Source organism: Grampus griseus, assembly GCF_964374135.1.
Source record: "Grampus griseus genome assembly, chromosome: 5".
NCBI lineage: Eukaryota > Metazoa > Chordata > Mammalia > Artiodactyla > Delphinidae > Grampus > Grampus griseus.
Window position 1 is genome coordinate 17184521 of NC_138998.1, and position 13509 is coordinate 17198029.

A 13509-nucleotide genomic window follows, 5' to 3' on the forward strand; every position below is an offset into this window, starting at 1 on the left:
CTTAGCCTCGCCAACAAAGCCCTGCTCTCCAGGAAAGTTCTGCTTCATGACAGTGAGAAGCTCTTTAAGTCCCTTGAGATACAGCCTGAGGCCAGGTACACCCTCTACCACCACCACTGAGTGGCTCCCTAGGCCGTCGTCCTCCGCAAAGCCATGGCCCTCTGGCCACATTACTCATCACGCCCCAGCCACGAAATGAAGACCAGAGAGTGAATTTTCTGCATAAATATCTAACGAGTAAATAAAATACTTTTGCTTTTTCTGGTATCCTTCAGGATTCTTTCCAATGGACAATTAATAAACCCCTTTTCATTCATTCAGAAAGGTTTTATCTTGCACCTACAGTGGATCTAGCTGCGGGTAAGGCATTGAAGATGGGGGGAGGAAATGTAGAGTCAGAAAAACATTCTTTCTTGATCTGTGGTTGAGAGCAGAGAAGAATATCTGTCGATATCCTTATTTCCTTTTTAAAGCTTCAATTTATTATTAAAGACAGAGCTTTAAAATTTGTGCAGTAAAAACAGATGCGATTCCTTAACTACATAAATCCCCCCCCAAATCAACAATTATCCTAGAGTTTCATTTTTCACAAAATATTGTAAGAACTGTGAAATTAATTAAATAATGCCAAGGAAGGTTTTTTAATGTATCTGAAAGAGCCAGGAGGGAGGGGGGAGGCTTCCATCACTGCCCAGGTTTGGGCTGTCACCTGGGTCGTGCCTAGGCAGGCAGCCATTTTCCCTTCCACAGTACCACTTGCCCTTACTTCCCCCTCCTGATGGGCCAGGGCATTTGGAGGAGGTATTTTTCCACAGTTCTGGGTCAGACGAGCCCTGAGTGAAGCCTCGGGGCCCTGAGCAGAGTCCTTCCTGCAAGGACACTGATGGGAAACCCTCTCCCTGCTGTCAGCTGAGGCTTCACCTGGACGGCAATGAGGGTGACACTCAGGCACTGCCTTCATTTCCCCAACATTCTCTGGTGCTGGAAAAAGATGGTACTTAGTCTAGCAGAGATTCTAGGTTTAATCTAGGTGTACCTCTCCCCCTCCTGCCCATCCCCAGCCCTAGGAATTTTCTAGCTGGTTTGGAGACAAAAGCAAACTTTTTCTTCAAGAATGTATCTGACTCTGTTTCACACCTAAATTAGCGACTACTGAACTTAACATCAGTTTTTAAGTCCACCGTCGTCACCCCCTTCTCCCCAAAGCTTATGTGTAGCTACCTGGACTGGGCAGAGGTAACTGGAATACAGGTGAAGAAGTGAAACTGACATAGGAGAGCAGAAAAGCAAATAGAACCAGTGAAATATTTCACCCTCCACCCAACACACACACATTAACATGAAACTGGCAACAAGGACCTACTGTATAGCACTGGAAACTATCCTCAATATTTTGTAATAACCTACAAGGGAAAGGAATTTTAAAAAGAATACATATATATATATATATAACTGCATCACTGTGCTGTATACCTGAAACTAACATGACATTGTAAATCAACTATACTTCAATTTAAAAAAAAAAGAACTGGGAGCTCTTTCCTGCATGTTTTTTTTTTTTTCCACTTTCTAGCAAACTTCACAACTGTCCTCCCACCTGCACAAAATGCTATTTCCTTTTTAAAATTCATAAATATATAAATACATAGAGTATATTTATGCTATATCAATTAATCCTCTATTCTTTACCCCCAAAGAAAGAAAACTTCCTATTTCACTTAATATCTTGGTCAGTGAATATTTAATATAGAAAAAAAAACCCACTTAAAACATCTTAACCATCGCCATCACCCTAGTACACGAGGACGGCCCCAGGGAGAGGCAGATCTCGTGGAAAGCCAGTAGGACCAAGGTTGCCCTTCCCCTCCCTTCTATTCTCTCCTACACCCTCCTCTGTGTGTACGTGTGTGTGTGTGTGTGTGTGTGTGTGTGTCTAAGGCCACATGCCTCTGGCCCATTTCTCCCTGTACCTCTAATTCACTTTCCTCTCTCTCTCTGCATACCAGCTTTCTTTGTTTTTCAAAACATGAGGGGGAGAAGTCCAGCTCTCCATTATCTGCAGGATCTACATTATCCCCAAGATCCAGAACCAATGAGTGAGAGGGAGTGGGGGAGGGAGGGAAGGAGGGGGAGAGAGAGAGAGAATGAGTATCAGAATGATGCAGCCCAGCCTCTGCACCAGATGCCCTTGGTCACGTGCCCATCCTTACTCCACGCAACTGAAGAAAGAGAGAGATGAGTCACAGAGGCAGGGAGGGGCTGGGCCCAGAGGATGGGTACGTGTGTGTGTGTGTGTGTGTGTGTGTGTGTGAGTGAGGGGAGGTCTCCTAGAAGAGGATATGAGTTTGACAGGGACCCCCAAACTACCCATCACGGTCGGTTATGTGATTCTGCATCCCATACATTAATCTTTATCCCTTGTTATCTTTTAGTGTCATTTCTTGCCTTGTAATGACTGATCAAACTTCCTTCACAATTTCTTTCCCATTTTACTGTTTTCTAAAATCAGAGGGAGAAAGACATGGAGATACATTGAGAGAAAGACGTGGAGACACAGCTTCACTTTTTCTCTGTGTTTCGCATTCACAGATACCCCAGCTGACGGAACAGCAAGTGTTTCCTTAAAGGGGGGGAGGGGGAGGGGCTCTCTAGATGATTTCTAGGGAGAAGGCAAAGCAGTTTCGTTTCTAGATGTATTCATTCTACCCTAACGTGACAGCCTTTTCCCATGCTTTCTCTGGCCTTCTTCACCCACTCCATAGCACATCTATGGCCAAACCCACGTGTACGTAACGAGCCAGGTGAGCCAGAGGGCCTGAGCGGAGATTGTTCTGATCATGTTTACAAACCCACATTTCTCTGCAAGAAGCTCACTTCAAGCCTTCTTATCTCCCTCCTGCCTTGCTTCCAGCTATTCTGTGAATCACATTAAAGTTCTTTATCTCATGAAACACATGCAGGATCAATAGCCATGCTTTCCCGCGTGTGTAATGTCTGCTGAAGAAAGCGGCAGGGCCTGACTCACTATGGGCACGCTTGCCCCCGCCTTGTTGCAGGAGATGCCATATGAAGCCACGAAGCCCTGGCCATTGGGTTCAAGGTGAGAGCTCTCCCAGCCTCACCTGAGGCTCATAGGACATCCACAGAGCGTCCTGTTTTTTGGAGGATTCTCAAAGGAATTTCCTTCCGGTCTTGGTATTAGGATTTGTTGTTCTTCTTCCAAAGAACCATAGTTGGTTGGTTGTTTCAATGGTGGTATCACCACCCCCGCAAACCCCCAAGTTGTTCAGTCACCGAAAAGCCTAAAGCCGCATCTGTGGCTCACTTGTGGCATCTAGGACTTCAAAGATACATGTTGTGTCCTGGTAACTAGCCTTATTCCTGGCTGGATTCGGGTCCCCATGATGTTTAAATTTTTTGAAATGCATTTACCTGTTACTTCTTCTGTTTTATGGTATCTTCGTGAATTGCATACTACTTTAAAAGCTGCTGTAAGTTTTTTTGAACAAGCTGGGATATAAATTTTACAAACCCAAGTCTTTCCATCATGCTAGGACTACAAGGGCTTAAGGAAAGATGTAAAGAAAATATAACCCAATCCTCAAAATGCCTTCTCCGTAAATCAATTCTGTTTCATCCACTGTTGAAGCCCTAGAACAATGCCTGATGTGTGCTAAGCACTCGGTAAATTTTTGTTGAATGATAATGGCCGATTTTCAACCCTTCCTTCTGTCCCAGAGACCTGACTGCTTCTAATCTTTACTGAAGTCCCGAAACTCAGTCCCCTCCCTACCATCTCGCATGTACCCTTCCCCTTGGTTTCTGTCTAACCATAAATCTACCAGCGCTTTCACGCCTTCATTTTGGAGGGGGTGGTGACGTTGAGATATAAGGTCTACTGTACTGCCACATCTGCCCAATCTTTTGCCAATAACTACCTACAACACCCCAGAGAAGATGCTGGTACCGATTCTAGTGAATGAATCAAATGACTCGCAAGATATTGATTAAGCTTCAACCACATGCCCTACAGGAAAGACGTACAAGGCCTTGGCCCCTGCTCTTAGAACTTAAATCAGTTTCCTAAAATCACTGAAACTACGCTGCCACTGAAATACAGACTATCTTCTCAGTAAGTAAATTCAAATTGAACCAGCTTGTTGAAGCAGGAAAGAGACATGGTTTAAGCCCAAACTCTTGCTCTCGCCAGTTCTGTAAGGTTGGGGCATCATCTAACTCTTCCTGACCTTTGTTGACCCATCTGAAACCAATCTAAATATCCCTGGACTTCCCCAGTAGATGAACAGAAATAACAATCATACGAGATTTAATTTCCAAATTTCGATGGCTCTTAATAGTCAGCCCCCTGCCAAAAAGAGAACCAAGGCATTGCTTCCCACCCTGCCCTCCCACCCAAGTCCCTCCTACTTTATTCTGGAAGTTTCTAAGTCCTCCTGTTTCCTCTGCTATCCCAGCTCCCACACCAAGGCAGCTCACAGCCTACCTGCCTCTGAGGCTTCTATGACAAGACTGCTTTCCCAAGGCAAAGGAATTGTTCCCCAGGGACACTCTGCAACCCTAGGGTTCTAGAATGCATGGAGTCTGTGATAGAGAGAGGGCATGGGTGGAGAAGAGCACACTCTGTCACCTGTACCCCCCACTAGCCTCGTTTGTGCCTGGGATGTCACATACCTTTCAGGAAAGCCCAAAACCAGACCTGTAGGCTGAGCGCAACCCAAATGCCACACATGGGATGGCATTCTCTCCCGTCACAAGTGCCTCTTCTCTCCTCTCCAGACACCCAGCTACAAAATTTCCTTCTCTGACCCAACAGATCACGCTTATCAGCTCTTGTCGATGTCTTATAAATGCATCCAGAAAGGACCCTAGCCTACGATCTGTCGAGTCAGGGCTGGATCCAAAGCTGCATTATACATGAAAGACGACCCACTCATAAAACCTCTACAGTCCCTCTCGACTAAAGCAGCTAATGATTTGAAGGAATCCAGCACTTCCTGGAGGGTACAGCAGGGCCAGGCAGGACAGCACGTCACTGGGAGCACTGACTTTGACTGTGCAGGGGTGAGGACGTGGTACCAGGACCTGCCCTAACCTGGCAGCCCCACATCAGAGGCATTTGCGAGTCTGTCCTGCACAGGGACTATGTTGGCTCAGCAAGGTCACAGAGCCAGAGCAATGCAATGCTGATTTAGGTCTACAGGCCGGCCGTGGAGAGATGCTTAGGGACCTGGGAAGGCCATATCTGTGGAGGCGGCCTGGAGGAAGCAAGAACCCATCCTGGGGAGGGGACCTTGTGTGCAGTCGTTTCACAGCAAATTATCGAAAGGAAATGGCATAGTTGGGTTTACGTTATAGAAGGACATGCTGGGGCCTGTTGAGAAGGGGTAGGAACAGAGACTGGTCAACCAACAAGGACATTTTATAGAAACTCACCCAGGAGATGATGAGAGTCTGACTCAGGCAGTAAAGGGATGCAGAAATGTTTATGAGGCCAAATCGTCAGGGTCTGATGATTGACCAAATGTGAGGGGTAGAGGTGAGTTCAGTTCTAAACCAAAGTCTCTCTCCTCTACTGCAGTCGCTTGAATCAAATCTCTCTTGCCATTTTTAATAAGTGTCTGGTGAACATTTTTTCTGTTAAACCAAAGACAAGCTACCCAAATATGAAGTGGGTGAGGAGTGAGAAGACAGAATGTAGGACTAGAGCCTCAGAGGTCGTGCCCCCAGTTCAGTGAGAGCTAAATGCTTGGGAGGTGTCTTGGGGGCAAGAAGAAATAGCCAGATAAACATAGGAGAAGCCAGGTCTTCTGCCTTCAAATCCAGTGTAGCTAAGCTTGCTTGTGATTGCACAGAGTGTGGTGCGGATGCATACAAATGTGGAAACGTCCACATGTGGGCACACACACAAGCAAACTAGGCAGCCACCTGTGCAGTACAGTGCTAAATGGGGGTGGAGAGGGTCGAAAGCTCTTCCCTTTTGCCAGAAAGGCCACCGTTTCATTCCTGTTCTGACACATAAAATTCTTTTATTAGAAAAAAATATGTTTTATTATGTGATTAGAATTAAGGCTGATTTGATCAGCCTGGGAGAGGTGTATATCTACAAATTCACATTTTTTGCAGTGTCAATAATTGTTGTTGGATCCTTTTCTAATGGCCAGTTTTGATTGGGAAGGAACATGGAAACAGAAGAAACCAGTTTACCTTTCTCTTTGAGAGGGTGAAAGGGCACAGGTTTATAAGATGAGGGTACCAAATGTTAAACACTGCCAAGTTTGCCAATAACAGAGTTTAGTTGAGGTTCTTGTACGGAAAAGAAACTAACCTAATAAACTGAAGCAAAGAAATGGAATTTATTGAGGGAATAAGGCATCTCACAGAATACAAAGACTTGCTGACCTCTAGCACCGTGGAAAGACTCTAGGATCCCACGGTTTGTGATTGGCCCCTACAGATCTCAACCACTAGGAGGATTGTCTCACCATCATCTGTCCCTCCAGTCCAAATGCATATTCCCCAAATAAAAAAATCAAGCCTGTTTGGGACAAGATTCTATGCCTGAATCAACCAGCTGGAACTGGGATGGGGTCATGTGCAGACGCAGGGCTCCTGGGGGCTCCCTCTGTGAGAAGAACAGTGTGATCAGATTCGGGAAAGGTGCGGTGTACCTGGGCTCCCTCCATACATTACTTCCCAGCCATGTGGCTCTTCACCCTTTATAAAGCCCAAGCACTTCCCCATGACTATTCTCATCCTCACAATTATCACATATGTAGGCTGAGCAGGGACTCTTTCAGACGCAAGGATGCCTTCTTTCAGGTGAGGAAGATGAGGCTGACAAAGCTTAGTGGACTTACCCAAGGTCACAGATAGACTAAGTAGAGGAGGCAGGACTTAACCCTATGTCCCCTGTGCTGCAAAACCAAGTATGTGAGTGTGGGTGTGGGAGAGACAAATGACTACATGGGTAGAAATGCATGAATAATAAGTAAGGGGGTGTCTGGATCAGAACAACTAGAATGGAAGGAACGTGGTCACTTGCACTCTCAAACTAAGCTATTTACAAGAGAGCAAGAAAAAGGGGAGGAGGGATCAGAATACAGATGGAGGAAAGGGAAGAGCAAGAAATAGACTCAGATCAAGAGGAAGACTTCTGGAATCCGCACGTAAAACATACCTATAATGTATCAATGGCAGAGGCTACTCATTGCCCCCGCAAGGGCTAGTCTCCCCTTACAATATAGTAAAAACATTCTTAGTAGAATGAATGGCTGCCCAGCTAAGGGTTACATTTCCAATCTCCTTTCCAAGTAGTGGCCACATGGTTCTGGCTTTTGGGGTGTGAGCAAAAGTGACATGTACAAATTCCTTGTCATGCTCTTAAAGGGCATGTCTTTTACCTCTTCCCCCTTTCTACACTCTGGAATACAGAGTTAATGGCAGGAGGTAAAGCAGCTATATTGGACCATGAGGTACAAAACAAGTATGAGGATGGTAGAGACACAAAATGGATAAAGCCTGGGTTCCTGACGATTACGAAGCCACCATACTAATCACTGCCAACCCAGACTTATTTTCAATTCCAAGAAATCATTTTATTATGGTTTTATTGAAGAAATAATATAACGCCATGCATCATGCAGTATTATAGTAGGCACTGGTAAATGCTAAATATTTACATGATTGATATGCAGGCTAAAAAAAAGTCGGTGTATTTGGCTAGGGAATTAGTGGTAAGTTCTATGTCTTCTTTATCTACTTTAAGATTTAAAATGATTATATATCAATAGTGAAATTATTAATAAACTATATTGCATCAATTGAAATTTTTTGAATGCTTACAACTTTTAATACAATTATTCCTCTTCAAGGAATTTTTTTCTCATAGAGAAACTTTTTACTAGAAATTTCTATCAAAAACACAATGACGGTAATTATATGCTTTGGGCTCTTGTGTGAGATTTTTCATAGACTAAATTCCTTTAAAATACAAATTTTAAATCACTGGTTATGAACATTAAATATTTTAAACTTTTTACTGTGGAAAATTTCAAATATATACATGATTAGAGAAAGTAATACAATGAACCCCTGTATACGTATTACACATCTTCAACTACTAACTCCTGACCAATTTTGTTTCATCTGTATGGCCTCATCCACTTCCAATCCTCCCCAAGTGGATTATTTTGAGGCAAATCACAGACATCACACCATTTCATCCATAAATATTTTAGCATATATCTCAGAATAAGGACTCTTTTAAAAACATGATCATCATACCATTCTTTGTTATTATCATTAAACATACAGTGTTTAATTTCCCCAATTATCTCATAAACTTTTTTGCAGGATCCAAATAAATTCCATACATTGCAATAAGTTGATATGTCTCTGTTAGTGTATAGGTTACTTGGACTTTTATGGAAAAGACCAACGATCTTCTGGCTTGTTTAAGCCACTGTTACGTGGAGTCTCTCTGTCACGACAAGGACATCCTAACACCCCATCACTCCACTAGACCTGCAGGGGCCTTGGCCTAGAACCACTGCAGGCTCTGGTCCTCAGGGCAGGCATGTGGCTCACTACCCTGGTCCCCAGGCCTGGCCCGACCCAGACAAGGGCAGGACCAGAATCCAGCACCCAAACCTGTCTTGGGCTGAGATATTTCTAGTCCTTATCAGGCCACCCATATGATCTCTGCTGCAACTACTCAACTCTGCTCTTGAGTCTGAAAGCAGCCATAGACAGCATGTAAACAAGTGAGTGTGGCTGTATTCCAACAAAACTTTATTTATGGACACAAACCGGGATTTCATATAATTTTCATAAATATTATAATGTACATTATTACAAATTATAGTTATGTATTGTCAAATTATACTATGAAATACTAAAATATTTTATGTCATGAAATAGTATTCTTTTGATTTTAACCATTTAAAAATGTAAAAACCATTCTTAGCTTGCTGGCTGCACATAAACAGATAGCAGACCAGATTTGTTGGTCTGTGGGCTGTCATTTGTTAAGCCCTGATCTAGTCGAACCTTCTCATCGCTTTTACTGAGAATTAAACTGAGGACCAGAGAGGTGAATTAATTCACCCAAAGTCACACAGCAAGTTGATGACAGAGGCCAAATTAGAACCCCAAATGTACCAAAGAGTAGAATACTCTAATATACAAGAATAGTGTACTCAGGAACCATTTGAAAGGCCAAAGACAGAGAACCAGAGCTTATATTCAATGCCATATGGATACATAATGACAATAGACAGCTTGACTGCAGTGCCCGTTTCCTAGTAACCACAGTCTCTCTGATGAAAGATTGTTCCCACTTGTTATTTATAACTTATTTCCCAATTGGGAGGGTGAGTGATTGGTTTATATTTAGTTACAAGAGCCAGGGAAATCCTGATCTACCATCTTAGGATAGACACAAACCTTATAGCCACAGCTGCCAGGAGATGGGAGAAAGCAAAGAAAGCTGCAGTGTACAGTGTTGTCCCTGTTACCAACAACAAGGGTCACATATAGCAATTACTGACTGCCTGACACAAATAACAGATGGTGTGAGGGGAGACGGGAGGAAAGGGATGCATTCCTATTTATGCTCTATGGAAGCAGTCATTATGAAAAACCTCTCTGCACCTTGGTCATTACTGGGAGCATCTGTTAATTTTGCCTGCCTTTTAACTTTGTTAGCATTACTTTGCTTCTGGCTCCTAGAATTATTATTCATTTCTGAGAATGAATTCTGCTGTCTCTGAAGGGGCTTTCTTGATTCCATTGAAAATTAGATGATCTAAAGTCCAGGAAGAGAGCACAAAGCATTAGAAACCATGAACAGCCTATAAAAAGAAAAGAGTTCATGGGTCTGAGTCAAGAGATTCCAAGTGGAGTTGGGTAGAATTGACAAATTAAGCCAAAATCAGAGAAGGTATGCACTGAAGGGGTCATCTGGAGATTAGCTAGTGCTGTCCAACCCCTTATTTTACTTCTACAGGCTCAGAGAGGGTGAGTGACTTTCATAAGATCACACAGCAGCTTAAGTGCATTCATATCTCTTTATTTGCTGCCCTGTGACATTTTTGTTGCCTGAGCAGCTGCTAAAACAAGGCAGAAAATATCTCAGAGCAGGCAGATGTGAAGCGCCAACATGATGAATAGATGCAGAGCCTTCACTTCCTTCCATGCACAAATGTAAAGAGACAATTATGTGTCGTTGCAAAATATACAGGAAAGTAGTCAAAAAGCAACATTTGTTAAAAGAGTGAGGAAGATAAGCCTTAAAACAATAACCCATCCCCATTTGTGTGGTGCTTTTTAGTTAACAGAGACCTTGCAACCCCGAGTTGTTTTGTAACAATTCTAAGAGGTTGACAGTGCAGGAAATGTCCCTATTTTAAAGAGAAACTGCTAAAAGTCATAAACACCTGCTGTGTTCCACTGTTCTGAATGCTTCTTAGGTATTAATAAATCCTCATAGTGATCCAATGATGTGGTTAAAATTATTATCCCCATTTTTCAAGGGTAGAAACTAAAGTGCAGAAAGGTGAAACGATTGGTCCAAGATCACTGCCCGTATCTAGATATGGTGGACACACCCTAGGTTGACCCCCCAACAAGTCACGGTTCTGTGTAAAAATCTCCCCTTGAGTGTTGGCAGGACTTGTGACTTGCTTCTTATCAACAGAATTTGGGATAAAGAAGGATATTACCCAATGATAAGGGGTCAATTCTCCAAGAACACATAGTAATTCTTAAAATGTATGTGCCTAACAACAGAGCATGAAACTTCATGAGGCAAAAACTGATAGAACTGCAAGGGGAAAATAGATGAATCCACTATCGTAGTGCGAGACTTCAACACCCTCTCCCAGAAATGGGCAGATCCAGCAGGTGGAAAATCAGTTAGGACATAGTTCAATTCAACAATGCCATCAATCAACTGGATATAATTGACATATAGAATATTTCATCCAACTAACAATATATATTCTTCTCAAGCTCACACGGAACATTCACCAAGATAGACGACATTCTGGGCAATAAAACACACCTAACATACCATAAGATGTTAGGTTGGTGCCCACATCCTGGGCCATGAAACACATCTACCTGGTTCACTAGTTGAACTCTTAGAGTTGTTACAAAACCTAACAAATTTAAAAGAATAGAAATTATGCAATGTCTATTCTTAGACCACAATGGAATTAAACTAGGAATCGATAATAGAAAGATAACAGGGAAATCCCCAAATATGTGGAGATTAAACAACACACTTCTAAATAGCACATGGGTCAAAGAAGAAATATCAAGATAAAAGTTAAAATATTTTAAACTAAAAGAAAATAAACCACAACTTATCAAAATTTGTGGAATGCCGCAAAAGCAGTGCTTAGAGGGAAATTTATAGCATTGAATGCATATATTAGTAAAGAAGATCTAAAATCAATCATCTAAATTTCCACCTTAGGAAACTAGAAAAAGAAGAGTAAATTCAATCCAAAGTAAGGCAAAGAAAATAAATAATAAAAATTAGACCAGATATCAATAAAATTAAGAACAGGAAATCAATAGAGAAAATCTATGGAACCAAGAGCTAGTTCTTTGAAAAGATCAATAAGCTCAATAAAGCTCTAGCTGGGCTAAGAAAAGAAGAGAGAACAAGACTAATATCAGAAATTAAAGAGGGGGAGAGACCTTCAAGATGGCAGAGGAGTAACATGTGGAGATCACCTTCCTCCCCACAAATACATCAGAAATACATCTACATGTGGAACAACTCCTACAGAACACCTACTGAACAGTGGCAGAAGACCTCAGACTTCCCAAGAGACAAAAAACTCCCCACATACCTGGGTAGGGCAAAAGAAAAAAGAAAAAACAGAGACAAAAGATTAGGGATGGGACCTGCACCAGTGGGAGGGAGCTGTGAAGGAGGAAAGGTTTCCACACACTAGGAAACCCCTCTGCAGGCAGAGACTGTGGGGGGAGGAGGGGGAAAACTTCGGAACTGCGGAGGAGAGCGCAGCAACAGGGATACAGAGGGCAAAATGGAGATTCCTGCACAGAAGATAGGTGCCGCCCAGCACTCACCAGCCCGAGGCTAGTCTGCTCACACACCAGGGCAGGCGGGGGCTGGGAGCTGAGGCTCGGGCTTCGGAGGTCAGATCCCAGGGAGAGGACTGGGGTTGGTTGCGTGGACACAGCCTGAAGGGGGCTAGTGCACCACAGCTAGCTGGGAGGGAGTCCAGGAAAGAGTCGAACTGCCTAAGAGGCAAGAGACCATTGTTTCGGGGTGCGCGAGGAGAGGGGATTCAGAGTACCACCTAAATGAACTCAAGAGACAGGTGTGAGCTGCGGCTATCAGCGCAGATCCCAGAGATGGGCATGAGATGCTCAGGCTGCTGCTGCATCCAACAAGAAACCTGTGTGCAAGAACAGGTCACTATCCACACCTCCCCTCCTGGGAGTCTGTGCAGCCCGCCACTGCCAGGGTCCCAAGATCCAGGGACAACGTCCCCAGGAGAACACATGGTGCACCTCAAGCTGTTGCAATGTCACGCCGGCCTCTTCTGCCGCAGTCTCGCCCCGCATTCCATACCCCTCCCTCAGCCCAGCCTGAGTGAGCCAGAGCCCCCGAATCAGTTGCTCCTTTAAACCTGTCCTGTCTGGGCAAGGAACAGATGCCCTCAGGTGACCTACATGCAGAGGTGGGGCCAAATCCAAAGCTGAACCCCAGGAGCTGTGCAAACAAAGAAGAGAAAGAGAAATTTCTCCATGCAGCCTCAGGAGCAGCAGATTAAATCTCCACAATCAACTTGATGTACCCTGCATCTGTGGAATACCTGAATAGACAACGAATCATCCCAAAATTGAGGCGGTGGACTTTGGGAGGAACGATATATATATTTCCTCCCTTTTTCTCTTTTTGTTAGTGTGTATGTGTATGCTTCTTTGTGTGATTTTGTCTGTTTAGCTTTGCTTTTAACATTTGTCCTAGGGATCTGTCTGTCCGTTTTTTTGTTGGTTTTGTTTTGTTTTGTTTTTGTATACTTTTTTTTTTTTTGTGGTACGCGGGCCTCTCACTGTTGTGGCCTCTCCCATTGTGGAGCACAGGCTCCGGACGCGCAGGCTCAGTGGCCATGGCTCACTGGCCCAGCTGCTCCGCGCCATGTGGGATCTTCCCGGACCAGGGCACGAACCTGTGTCCCCTGCATCGTCAGGCGGACTCTCAACCACTGTGCCACCAGGGAAGTCCCTGTTTTTGTATACTTTTTAGCACTTGTTATCATTGGTGGATTTGTTTTTTGGCTTGGTTACTATCTTCTTTCTTTCTTTCTTTTTTTATTACTTTTTAATTTTTTAAATTTTTAATATTTTTTAACAACTTTATTTTATTTATTTTCTTTCTTGTGGCTGACAGGGTCTTGCTGCTCTGGTCGGGTGTCAGGCCTGTGCCTCTGGGTTGAGGGAGAACCG